This window comes from Triturus cristatus, chromosome 9 (genome assembly GCF_964204655.1).
Source record: "Triturus cristatus chromosome 9, aTriCri1.1, whole genome shotgun sequence".
Classification (NCBI taxonomy): domain Eukaryota; kingdom Metazoa; phylum Chordata; class Amphibia; order Caudata; family Salamandridae; genus Triturus; species Triturus cristatus.
In genome coordinates, this window is record NC_140592.1 from 46813507 (window position 1) to 46825859 (window position 12353).

A 12353-nucleotide genomic window follows, 5' to 3' on the forward strand; every position below is an offset into this window, starting at 1 on the left:
GGTCTCTTACTGTTCGCTCGACATGGCAGTGGACATGGTTAGGAGGGTGGGCAGGGGAGCGTGGTTAGTCATGGCTGATACTGAGTCCGCTTTCCGCCTTCTCCCGGTCCACCCTGAGAGCCAGCACCTCCTTGGGTTCAAGTGGCAAGGTGAACTCTTCTACGATTGGTGCATGCAGATGGGGTGTGCGGTCTCATGTGCCTACTTTGAAGCCTTCAGCTCATTCCTGCAGTGGGCTCTCTCAGTAAGGTTCAGCGTAGATGGGGTGACCCACTACCTGGACGATTTTTTGTTCATTGGGAGTGCGGGAACACAGGAGGGCAGCAGGGGGCTTCAATGTTTTGATGGAATTGGCAAAACACCTAGGGGTGCCATTAGCACCTGGTAAGACGGAGGGTCCGGCGCAGGTTCTCACCTTTTTGGGCATTGAGCTTGACAAGGTGATTGGCATGTCTAGGCTCCCTGCAGAGAAGGTCCAGGCTTTGCGTCAGGACATCCAGTCACTGCTGGGGAAAGACAAGGCTCCTTTAGGTGTCATCCAAAGCCTCCTGGGCAAGTTAAACTTTGCAGCCAGAGTCATCCCGGTGGGGCGAGTGTTCGTCAGGAGATTAGCCAGGGCCACAGCTAACGTGTCTAGAAAACACCACCTCGTCAACTTGGGGGCAGGCTTGAAGAAGGACTTGGTCATGTGGGGGGAGTTCTTGTCACTCTTCAATGGGACGGTTATCTGGAGGGCCCACTGGGTGGACAGTCCCGAGCTCAGCTTGTTCACGGACGCTTCGGGGAGGGAGGGCTTTGGGGCAATCCTGGGCGAGGAATGGTGTGCACAGGAATGGCCCAACGCTTGGCGCAAGCGCGGCATCACTTCCAAAATCACTGTTTTGGAACTTTTCCCTATTGTCACATCCCTCCACCTGTGGCCTGCTATCTTGTCTGACAGAAAGGTTCTTTTCTGGTCAGACAATATGGCGGTCGTGCAGGCCATCAACGGGCAGACCGCCAAGTGGCCGCTGATGCTCTGCCTGCTCAGGGAGCTCGCCAGAGAGAACCTGCGCTGCAACGTGGAGTGTCGGGCTCGACACATTGAGGGGGTCAAGAATGTTGCGGCTGACGCTCTCTCTCTCGTTTTCAGTGGCTCCGATTCCGGGTGGCCTGGCCGCAGGCGAGGGCGGAGATGACCCCCTTCCCCTCAACCCTCTGGAGGATCTTGGAGTGGATCAACAGTTAAGAGCCATGGGGGAATGGGCCTTGGCCCCCGGTACCAGGAAACGGTACCTGGCACACTTGACCTGCTTTAACAATGTGGCTGCTGTCTTGGGCCTGGCCGGGGTACCCTTGGAGGGCAAGGTACAGGCGTTCGTGGTCTGGGCCAAAAAACAGGGAAAGAGTCACTCTTGGGTCTGTGGTCATCTAGCGGCGGTCAGTCACAATGTCAAGCTTAGAGGAGGACAGAACCCTACCAAGTCCTTTGTCATCAGGGCTGCACTGAAGGGGTGGTCCAGGGAAGAGCCCCGGGTGCCAGACAACAGGTCCCCCATCACCTTCCCCATCCTGCAGGCCATGCTAGACGTCCTGGGAGGTGTCACCCACTCGCTTTACGAGGCTTCCCTCTTTTCCGCCTCCTTTTGCTTAGCATTTTTTGGAGCATTCAGGATCAGCGAGTTAGTGGCTCGGTCCAAATCAGATAGGTCAGGAGACGCCCTGGGCATAGCGGATATTCGGGTGGTGGGTGAGTTGACAATCCACCTCCGAAGGTCAAAGACAGATCAGAACGGGAAGGGGGTAGAGGTGGAGTTACTGCCTTTAGGAGACCCTAGATACTGCCCGGTTGCCAGGGTCCGGGAATTTGTCTCTCTTCGCCCTGCGGCACCTGGGTACTTATTGATTCACGCAGATCTGGTTCCCCTAACCATCTTCCAGGTCGAGAGGGTAATGGGTGCTTGCCTGTCTAAGGCCGGCCTTCTCCAGGCTGATAAAAAATATTCAAGCCACTCCTTCAAGAATGGGGCGGCCACCACTGCATTTTCAGCAGACCTGGAACCTGCACGGGTCAAAAAAGTGGGGCGTTGGGAGTCTCAGTGTTATAGGCGATATATCCGCCCCTGATGGGGCCTGCTCAGTATAAATAGGACTGTAACGTACAGTGTTGTGTGCCACATGTTCATGGTTTGGTGGTTGTAGTGCAATGACATGTTGTTTGGTAAATAAACTTTTGAGTTGAAACGTTTCCTTTGTTCCTTCAGGGTCACGTGTGTGGGTCATTGGGCACTCTGCCATCTCCCGGTTGGCCCATTGGGCATCGATCAGGAACTGGATGCGGCCATTCTCGCAGACAAAGTTTGAGTGTTTGGGTTTTCCAGGGATGAGATGGAGCAGCTTCATGAACAGACTGGAGCAATCGCTAGCCACGTTGGGTGCCCCGCCCAATTATTTGGTGATCTACCTGGGGGGCAATGACTTGACTGCCTCGGGGAGGACCCTGCTGCTGCATGCCATGAAGACTGACCTGGGGGAACTGAGCAAACGCTTAGGTCAGTGCGAGCTCTGGTGGTCAGAGATTTTGCCTCGAAGGGTTTGGCAGGGTGCTAAGTCTGGCGAGGCATTGCAGCGCTCTAGGAAACAGGTGAACAGCTCCATGCGCAAGTTCACTCAGCAGAGGGGCCTGGAATTTATCAGACACGAAATGATTCAGGAAAGGGTCAAAGGATACTCCGAGTCTGACGGGGTACACCTCACTCCTGTAGGGATGGACTTGTTCCTGCTAGACTTGGAGGAGGCACTAGCACATAAAGGTTGCAGGTAATAGACTAGAGCAGTTGGTGGGGGGCCCCGGCGGCGACGGTTGGCCGCCGCCTAGGCAGTGGCGGAGTTACAGGGCGATCTGGATGCATACGGGTACAGAACGGTACCACTGTGCGGCACACGGTGGTGCCAGAGCCGAACCCCAGGAGCCTCATGGGAGGTTCACGGATTCTATGTCGGTGCCCCGTTAGTCCTTCGGGCAGTTGTGGGCCTGAGCAACCGGGGGCTTGCCTAGCTACGCTCCACTCAGAAGGGTGTGAGTATAATGGACCTAGGGTGGTCAGGTGATCCGGGAAGGGGATCACCAGAAGGTGCAGTACTAAGTGGTTCACCACGGTGCTGCTAGGCTCATCAGGCGGGCAGGTGGCAAGAAGGCTGCCTGTCCTTGGATCGCCCGTAAGCTAACCCACCAGATTACTTAACGTTGTATGTATTAAACCTACAGCAGTTTTTTCCAAGTATAACTTGTGTGGTGTGCTTTATTTGCGGGCATTCTTGCTTTTTGGGGGTGTCTGTTGCCATGATGGTGATATGCGGCTGCCCAAGGCCACCACAGGGGGCCACTCAAGAGGGCGGCCCTGTAGTGGCATCGGGCATCCACCCCCCACTCGTTTCTCCCCCCTTCTCCTGGGGGGGTTTGGCCAGGGAGGAGCCCCCCTTTGGTCGCGGGTGTCCCGCGTCACGTCCGGTGCGCGGGGCGGGGTGAGGGGTGCATAGGTGTCCCCCACCCCTTTCTCTGCCTTTTTGTGCACCAGACGCGCGGCGGACACCACGCTTCCCTCACGCTCTCCCACCCTACGGCTTACCCGGCGTGTTGGCAGTGGGTAGCATAGCATGGACTTTGTAAAGTTGTACTTTTTCGTTGCAGGCGGAGTTACAGGGCGATCTGGATGCATACGGGTACAGAACGGTACCGCTGCGCGGCACACGGTGGTGCCAGAGCCGAACCCCAGGAGCCTCATGGGAGGTTCACGGATTCTATGTCGGCACCCCGTTAGTCCTTCGGCGGTTGTGGGCCTGAGCACCCGGGGGTTTGCCTAGCTACGCTCTGCCCAGAAGGGCGTGAGTATAATGGACCTAGGGTGGTCAGGTGATCCGGGAAGGGGATGACCAGAAGGTGCAGTACTAAGTGGTTCGCCACGGTGCTGCTAGGCTCATCAGGCGGGCAGGTGGCGAGAAGGCTGCCTGTCCTTGGATCGCCCGTAAGCTAACCCACCAGATTACATAACGTTGTATGTAATAAACCTGCAGCAGTTTTTCCCAAGTATAACTTGTGTGGTGTGTTTTATTTGCGGGCATTCTTGCTTTGTGGGAGGGGTCTGTTGCCATGATGGTGCTATCACTGGTAGACAGCTAGCTTAATGAGAAGAGAGCTTTAAATACTTGTGCTGCCTATGTTAACCCTGAAGAAACTGGTAACCCAGAAGTGAGTGTCTCCATCTGGTTAGAGTCCCAGACCATCTGTTCAACCTTGAGTGTTGGGTTTCACAGACATTCTAAGCTTTCCTTTGTCGAAGGGAAGTGTTTTAAAGCCTGTTTCCTGTTCCGCAATGCATCGCTCTGACCTCCACAACACAATGTGCCACTCAGGTTTGCACATTTGCTCCAGACAGCTTTTCCTACAGAACTTGCAGACATACTGAGCACTTTCATAAAATCTGCTCACACTTCAGAAATGGCAACCGATTTCAAATCAGCGTGTTCATGACTTTTAAGGGTTGTTCACGCAACACTGGGGTCAACTTCTGGACTCTATCAGTTTACATTATTTTTTCAAGGCATTACTCCAAACCTAATCAGTGAAGTGGTCATTCCGTTTTTGTTGATTTTTGTGTGAATATCAGTTCATTCTATCCATCTGTTCAACAACACATGGGGGCATATTGACATCAGAATGGAGATGCATTGTTAAGCAAACATTGCTAACGCCACGCTTCTTCATCCTGAAAACGCAGGGATGTGGCGTATTGACAAGAAGACGGCACACCCCTGCGTTTTCCCTAGCGCTAGCGCTGAGTTCAGCTGCCTAGCGCCAACGCCGGCACCCTTGCACTGTAGTGCAAGGGTGCCTGCGTTGGGGGGAATGATTGTTTATGACCCCAGTGTTGCGTGAACAACCCTTAAAAGTCATGAACACGCTGATTTGAAATCGGTTGCCATTTCTGAAGTGTGAGCAGATTTTATGAAAGTGCTCAGTATGTCTGCAAGTTCTGTAGGAAAAGCTGTCTGGAGCAAATGTGCAAACCTGAGTGGCACATTGTGTTGTGGAGGTCAGAGCGATGCATTGCGGAACAGGAAACAGGCTTTAAAACACTTCCCTTCGACAAAGGAAAGCTTAGAATGTCTGTGAAACCCAACAGAGAGGTGTGGCTCACTGGTTAGAGGTGGCAGACCCATAAGCAGAGAATTGGCCAGGGACCAGGGTTCAATTCCCGACGCGGCAGGGTCGTGGACCAGGGTAAAAACGGACTTGATAATTCTCGCCTCGGTACCTACTCTAACCAGGAACACACTCGGCAACTCTGGGCATTAAGCTTGCCTCATCTCTACAACGGCCCCCCACAGACGCTGGGGATGCCTGGTTTCACCTTGGAGATACCCAGAAAGGGACCATCTCACAGGGATAGCCAGGACGGGTTCCCCAGCGGTCTATAGCGCCGGGACACCTCCTTGTGAGGTAGCTGTTCGCGCTTTACAAATATCAGTATTATTATTATTATTATTATTACAGGAAGGTGTCCCATAAACAAACATTCAAGGCGTTTTGTAACTTCTATGTGTGCTGCTTAATGCAGCAGCTATAGAAGGTAGTAAAGCATTTCTCCTCGTTTCGCCTGTTTAAGACCAGGTTTTCCCTGGTCTTAATTTTGGCGCTGCCTCCTATTTACGCCACCCTTGTGAATAGGGGGCAGTGTCAAAATAAAAGGAGTTGCAGTGGAAAGCCCACTGCAACACCCATTGCCCTCCCCTTCCACGCTAAGTACAGCGTGAAAGGGTGCCTTATTTACAAGGCAACGTTAAGCCACAATAACTGGCTTTATGCTGCCTTGTAAATAAGACGACGCCCCTATCGCAAACACAACGTCGCTAAAAGTGATGTTGTGGTGGCGATAGGGGCTTGTAAATATGCCCCTGGTTTCTACTGCTTGCCTGATTAGATTGCCCTGGCAGCAATGTTTGTTTAAGTACTTCAGTTTGAGCACTCGTAGTATGAAGTATTGAGCATCATGATACACTACTACAGTAGGCAACATATTGAGGACAAAGTATCAAAGTAAGTGCATATATTGGAGGAAAGATTAACTATTCTTAACTCTGCATCTCACTATCCTGAAGATCTGTATATTCTTAAGATGTAGCTGTGGAATTAGGCATAGAAAACATATACATAATTACGTGCAGATATTTTTTCCTCAATATTTTGGCTTCAATATTACGATATTCCCCACTAAATATTCTGATTCCACACCAGTTTGGGGTTTAAAAAACTGTCCAGCTGCAGACGCCTGACTGTCACAATAGATCCCTCCATCGCTTTGAAATTGATTTGGTTTTGGAATTCGATCTGAAGTGCCAATCCAGCATCCTGCATCTTTGCGTTCAGCAGTATGACATCAAGGCGAATGTGCATAGGGCATCCGATGATGCCAAGCTCTTGTCGAGCTGGCATCAGAAGGAACTGCTCACAATCGGTTTTTGACTGCGAGTCGAAGCAAACAGTCAATATATTCAAAGCCATCATGATACTGTATCCAGAAGCATCAGAAATTTCTTTCCCACTGACTGAAACACCCTTACCCTCACCTTGGTACCACACCTAAACTTCATCGCCTTCAGACAGTTTCACAGACAAGCCAGCCACAACTTCAACTTTGGAGTGTTCAACTGAGACGTGACATAGGTTGGAGTCAGAATATAGTCTGACGTAAATATGGTGTCCTAAATATTGTTTTCACAAATATCACCCATCTGGAGTTAATAGTAGAAAGCTACACGCAATGGGACAATATTTTTGTAAACAATATATAGAACATGATGTTTCTGACAACAATATTCTGACATACGATCCTTCATAACGTCCCACAAAGCTAGTCATTCTTAGTGGTGCCTTGCTGCATGTTGCTCACTTGCTGCCTACAAAAGGGTCTCTCTGTCCATGGCATGCCGCTCCTATCCATCATCTACATGTTGGTGCACCTCACCAAGACAGATTGCTTTTGCATGGAGAGTCTCTGGGAATCTGCCCGCTAGAGACAAGGTGAGATCTAGTACCTGGCCTTACAGCCCTTAAATCTACTCTTTTCTAGCCCTTCCCATCAGGCTTGGGGTCCTTAGCTGTCTGGATCCCTCCCTTCAGAGATGATGACAGGTCACTGACAGTTCAGAAGTCTTGCAAGTCTACCCGAAGACAACACACATAAGTGCATGGTACACTCTCTCAGGCAGCAACTTTTGACTCTAACATCTAACTCAGAATTTATACACACACCAGAAAGTTAGATTCTGTCAAACACTCCCAAGCACACAAGCCAGCCAATCATATTACTGCTCCGCTGCAAGTCATCCAGTCTTAGGGCCTTATTATGAGTTTGGCAGTGTGAGGTTCCATGAATCCTGAACCCGTTCAATAAAGGTTGTCGTATCGTGACGATTTTGGTATCAGCGAACCGCAAATGACGAGTGCGGTATGCATGAGTGTTTTCATCACGTTACACCGATGTATTCACTGTGTATTTGACGATCTAGTCTGAACCCTTGGGTTTCATTTTGTGCATAGCAGCCATTTTGTGGTTGCCCTCACATAGGCTGATGACTACAGGATGACTGTGGCCAAAAAAGTCTCTAGGGACACATACACTTTAGCTTGAGTTCGTGTTGGCTCCTGTTTGACCTGAGTGAACTGACCCTGTTTCCCGAGGCTAAACTTGTTGAGCCAGTTCCATGTTAGGCAGCTGGTCAGATAGAGATCAAAGAGCAGGACATTGCTGATTTTATGACACACACACACACCCCTCTATCTTGCTTTTCATCTGTTTCTGTTCCTTCCTTTATGGCCTAATTATCGACTTGGGTTGAGGTCTTTTATGATGGGCCCGTCCGGCCTGTTCGAGCAAGAACGCTGGATTTCGCCTTGTCATTTTTGGTGGGCTGGACAACTGAAAGTGGGTTTGTCTTTATGTGATACCTCTGTAAACGTCATCCTCTGATTGGTCAGTTTGTAAATAATTGATGCTAGCCAGGAATGTGATTATTGGCATAAAATACGATGCACCGCTCTATGAATTTGAGCAGTCTCCTGAGAACATACACTGTGTTGTACTTCTAGGACCTCTGTTACTGGCTGCAGCTAATAAATTTGATCTTTGACGTCACCAAGAAGAATCCCGTGTCTCTGTACTCTAAGACAGGTGGACCCGAAGACTTTGGGCGTGCCCCCTGCGCCGCTGGGTTTAAATCCCGGTTCTTCAAGTGTGGGAGTGGGACTGCCCCACTCCCGCACCGATAAACCAATGTTTGAACCGCCTACCAGATTAGGAGTATTCTCCTGTCTGGCAGGCTGTACTTTGGCGTTGCCAGGGTGGTCCCTATGAAATAGGCACTGCAGTGGGAACGTCAAAATCTGTATCTGCACGGCATTGATTGCTGCAGTCCATACAGTGCCTCACTGTGTGCATCCACATAGCGTGAGGCACTTTGTTTCCTCACTGCCACATTTTTTATGGCGGTGAGGAAACTCGCAATATGCTTGACGGGGCTGCAGCGGCCCCGCTTAGCATACTGCAGCCTCAAGACTGCCGCAACACCTCCAGGGATCTCTGATCCATGACTGTTGTTGTGGTCCCGGGTGGCCCCACCGCCCTGGTCACAATAGGGTGGTAAGAAGACTGCCACTGCCGCACCCCTACGAGTCTGTTGGTCCGTGGACCTCCAGACTCGTGATAAGGCCCTTAGCCTTTTGCTTTCTGGAGGAGAGAAGATACGCATGGACGCTGTGCAAGGATGACACGCAAACTCATGAAGCTTTCCATATTTTTGAAGAGTCACTTAATCCATACCCCCCTCATCAGAAGTGTCAATCCTACATGACCCCCAAGAGTTAACAGCAATGACTATTCCGAAGAAAATATGGATTGACACTACTGGAAGACGACAACCCCACCCACGCATGATGACCTGCTGGACAATGGAGAAACAGCGGCCCTCATCCTCCTAGACCTCTCCGCGGCATTCGACACTGTCTGCCACCGCACCCTAGTGCAGCGCCTCAGCAACGTCGGAATCCAGGAGAAGGCACTGGAATGGATCATCTCCTTCCTCGACGGAAGGACACAGAGAGTCCGCCTACCACCGTACAAGTCAGAGGCCACCGAAGTCATCTGCGGCGTCCCCCAAGGATCCTCACTCAGCCCCACCCTCTTCAACGTCTACATGAGCCCCCTTGCGGCCATCGCACGCCAACACAACCTCAACATCATCTCCTACGCTGACGACACCCAGCTGATCCTCTCCCTGACCAACGACCCCGCCGCCGCCAGAGCCAACCTCCACGAAGGGATGAAAGACGTAGCCGAGTGGATGATGACCAGCCGCCTGAAACTGAACTCAGATAAGACGGAAGTCCTCATCCTGGGTTCCTCGCCCTCCGCCTGGGACGACTCCTGGTGGCCCCCCGCCCTGGGCACCGCACCCAAACCGACAGACCACACACGAAACCTGGGCTTCATCCTGGACCCCTCCCTCTCCATGACCAGACAAGTCAACGCCGTCTCCTCGTCCTGTTTCAACATCCTGCGCATGCTACGGAAGATCTTCCGGTGGATCCCCACCGAGACCAGGAAGACGGTCACCCAGGCCCTTGTCACCAGCCGACTGGACTACGGCAACGCCCTCTACGCCGGAACCACCGCCAAGCTCCAGAAGAGACTCCAGCGGATACAGAACGCCTCAGCCAGACTCATCCTCGACATCCCCCGAAGCAGCCACATCTCCGGACATCTGAGAGACCTGCACTGGCTCCCCGTCAACAAGAGAATCACCTTCCGTCTCCTCACCCACGCACACAAAGCCCTACACGACCAAGGCCCGAGCTACCTCAACAACCGCCTCAACTTCTACGCTCCCAAACGCCATCTCCGATCAGCCAGCCACGCACTCGCCACCATCCGAAGAGCGACAACAGTAGGAAGGTCCTTCTCCTACCTGGCCGCCAAGTCCTGGAACTCCCTCCCGACCGACCTGCGCCTGACCCAAGACCACCTCTCCTTCAGGAAGAAGCTCAAGACCTGGCTGTTCGAGCAGTAGCGGCACCCCCCCCAGCGCCTTGAGACCCTCCGGGTGAGTAGTGCGCTTTATAAATGGCTTGATTGATTGATTGATGGTATCCTTGACAATGGCGAATCATGAACGGCTAATATTGAAGACCAACCGCAATTATTCAATGATATTTGGGGGCCCTTCTTGTTGGGATGAATATTAATGAAAAGACCTGTTGTGCAGCAACATCCTGGTCCATAGGTCCATGCAAGTAATACCACGGAGCAATCTTGGCCAAATCTGCCATAATTTGGAAAATCCGCATTGTGGAAAGTGGTTTATGCAAGAAAAAAAATGGAGGAATGTAATTTCACCAAGGACATTCTTACATTGCAACAGAAGCAATTTTAGCCAGTTAAAATAAAGCATTTTTCTGCTTGAAAAATCGAGAATCTCCCGCCTGAATCGCGCCTGCTGGCATTATATAATATAATTTATATTCTAAATGTAGTCTTGAATGGAGAACAGTTGCAGAGGCTTTTTATTCGTGTTTCGACGTATTATTGCAGTTACTATTCATTGTATACCTTCTGTACTTCCTCTTAACTCTTGTTCCTAGTGTTATGCTGGGCAATTTACTCGATATCTTCAAAAACTAACATATTCGATATCTGTACAGATTTGAATGAATGAAAGAAACCTTGATAAAAGTTTTCAACCACATAATATGAAGCCAGAATTCGAGCTTATCAAATTAATGCCAAAAGTATCAAATGCATTTATTATAAGTTAGCGATTCTTTAGAGAATTTTAATTGTGCTAAATTGATAAATTATGGAAAGCACTTAAACAACATAAATGGAAATAAAGTACAAATAATTGTTACCTACAGCTATAACAGAAAAAATACTGCCGAAACCCGGGATCGAACCAGGGACCTTTAGATCTTCAGTCTAACGCTCTCCCAACTGAGCTATTTCGGCATATATGCTCTGTCCTCCCGTCTTTGTACTAGTCTGCAGCTACAAAACTATTGTGCCACATGTACATTTTATTTTGTGTTTCGTGGTAGAGTAATGTTATGAAGGATCCTGGTCAAGTCCCTGAAATCAAGTGGTCAAGTCCCTGAAATCAAGTAGGTAACATAAAAGTAGAAGTGGGCGTATTGTATTGTATGAAGCACTAGCTGAGAATACGGGGCAGGGTCATGGCGCTTTAAAGATGGCCGCGTCTGTGAAGCTAGTTGTGTTTTTGCCTTGCTCGAAGCCGCCATCTTCGTATGGAGTAGATAGGAATACCACAAAAGGAGAACTGCTTTTGCTAATTCGAATTGCACCAAACTCGATAAATACATTCATGCCATACGCTTTTGTTACATTTAAAGTGCATTAATTAAGATTTTGCCTACAATAATTTCCAGTGTCGTAACCTTTTTCGATTACCTAATTATCTGAATGCTGTCTTTTTGTTTAGTTTAGAAATGTAGGACTTTTTTTGGTTTCATATACGTTACTGTATGCACAAATTAAACAAATATGAATTTTCCGACAGCTTACTCATTGTAGGTTGTTTATTGAGTAGCCATTTATGGACTATCAATACTTGAAGCAGTCTCTGTGGCGCAATCGGTTAGCGCGTTCGGCTGTTAACCGAAAGGTTGGTGGTTCAAGCCCACCCAGGGACGAGGTTTCTATTTTCTTAAGTGCATATTTTATCTGTGTTTCGAGTCTTTTTCTGAAAACGTAAGGCCGAATTATGATTATGAAAATTAGCATTTGTTTGAAATGCTCACTTTTTAGTTAATAAATAATTTCGTCTGTTCGACACGAATAGGAAATAGGGCTATTGATACTTGTCGGACCTAAACTTATTCTTATTTATTAAATGCAGATTGCGTGTCTTGGGGTATTTTTTCATCTATTAACTTTCATTTGTCTTTTTTGCAAGATCTGCGCCTGTTCGTCATGGAATCATACTTAATATTACTTAAAAAAATAGGGGCAGATTTACAATCACATTGCAATACTTTTGCGCCGGCTTTGCGTCACTTTTGTGACGCAGATGCAGCATAAACAATGCTGCCAATTTACAAGGTGACGCATCTAGGGAGATGCATTACGTTGTAAAGCCCAGCATCACATTTTACCTGCATCAGGTATAATCTATGCAGGATGGGCATTCCCATGCAAGAAAGCCGCTTAAAAGTGACGCGGTGAAATCTACAAGACACTTCTAGGACGCTGTCGTGTTCTACTCAACACACGGACTTCAGGTATGGTGTATGATATCTTTATTTC

General features: G+C 49.4%; 2 non-coding genes and 1 pseudogene across 2 annotated transcripts; 2 read left to right on the forward strand and 1 right to left on the reverse strand.

The window, feature by feature from the left end:
- The first annotated feature begins 8771 nt into the window (after positions 1 to 8771).
- LOC146797355 (U6 spliceosomal RNA) lies at positions 8772 to 8837 on the forward strand (annotated as a pseudogene).
- A 2129-nt stretch (positions 8838 to 10966) lies between these two features.
- TRNAF-GAA (transfer RNA phenylalanine (anticodon GAA)) lies at positions 10967 to 11039 on the reverse strand. The gene has a single exon. It is a non-coding gene; the product is annotated as a tRNA-Phe (tRNA).
- A 627-nt stretch (positions 11040 to 11666) lies between these two features.
- On the forward strand, positions 11667 to 11740 carry TRNAN-GUU (transfer RNA asparagine (anticodon GUU)). Its single transcript has one exon. It is a non-coding gene; the product is annotated as a tRNA-Asn (tRNA).
- Positions 11741 to 12353: the final 613 nt, after the last annotated feature.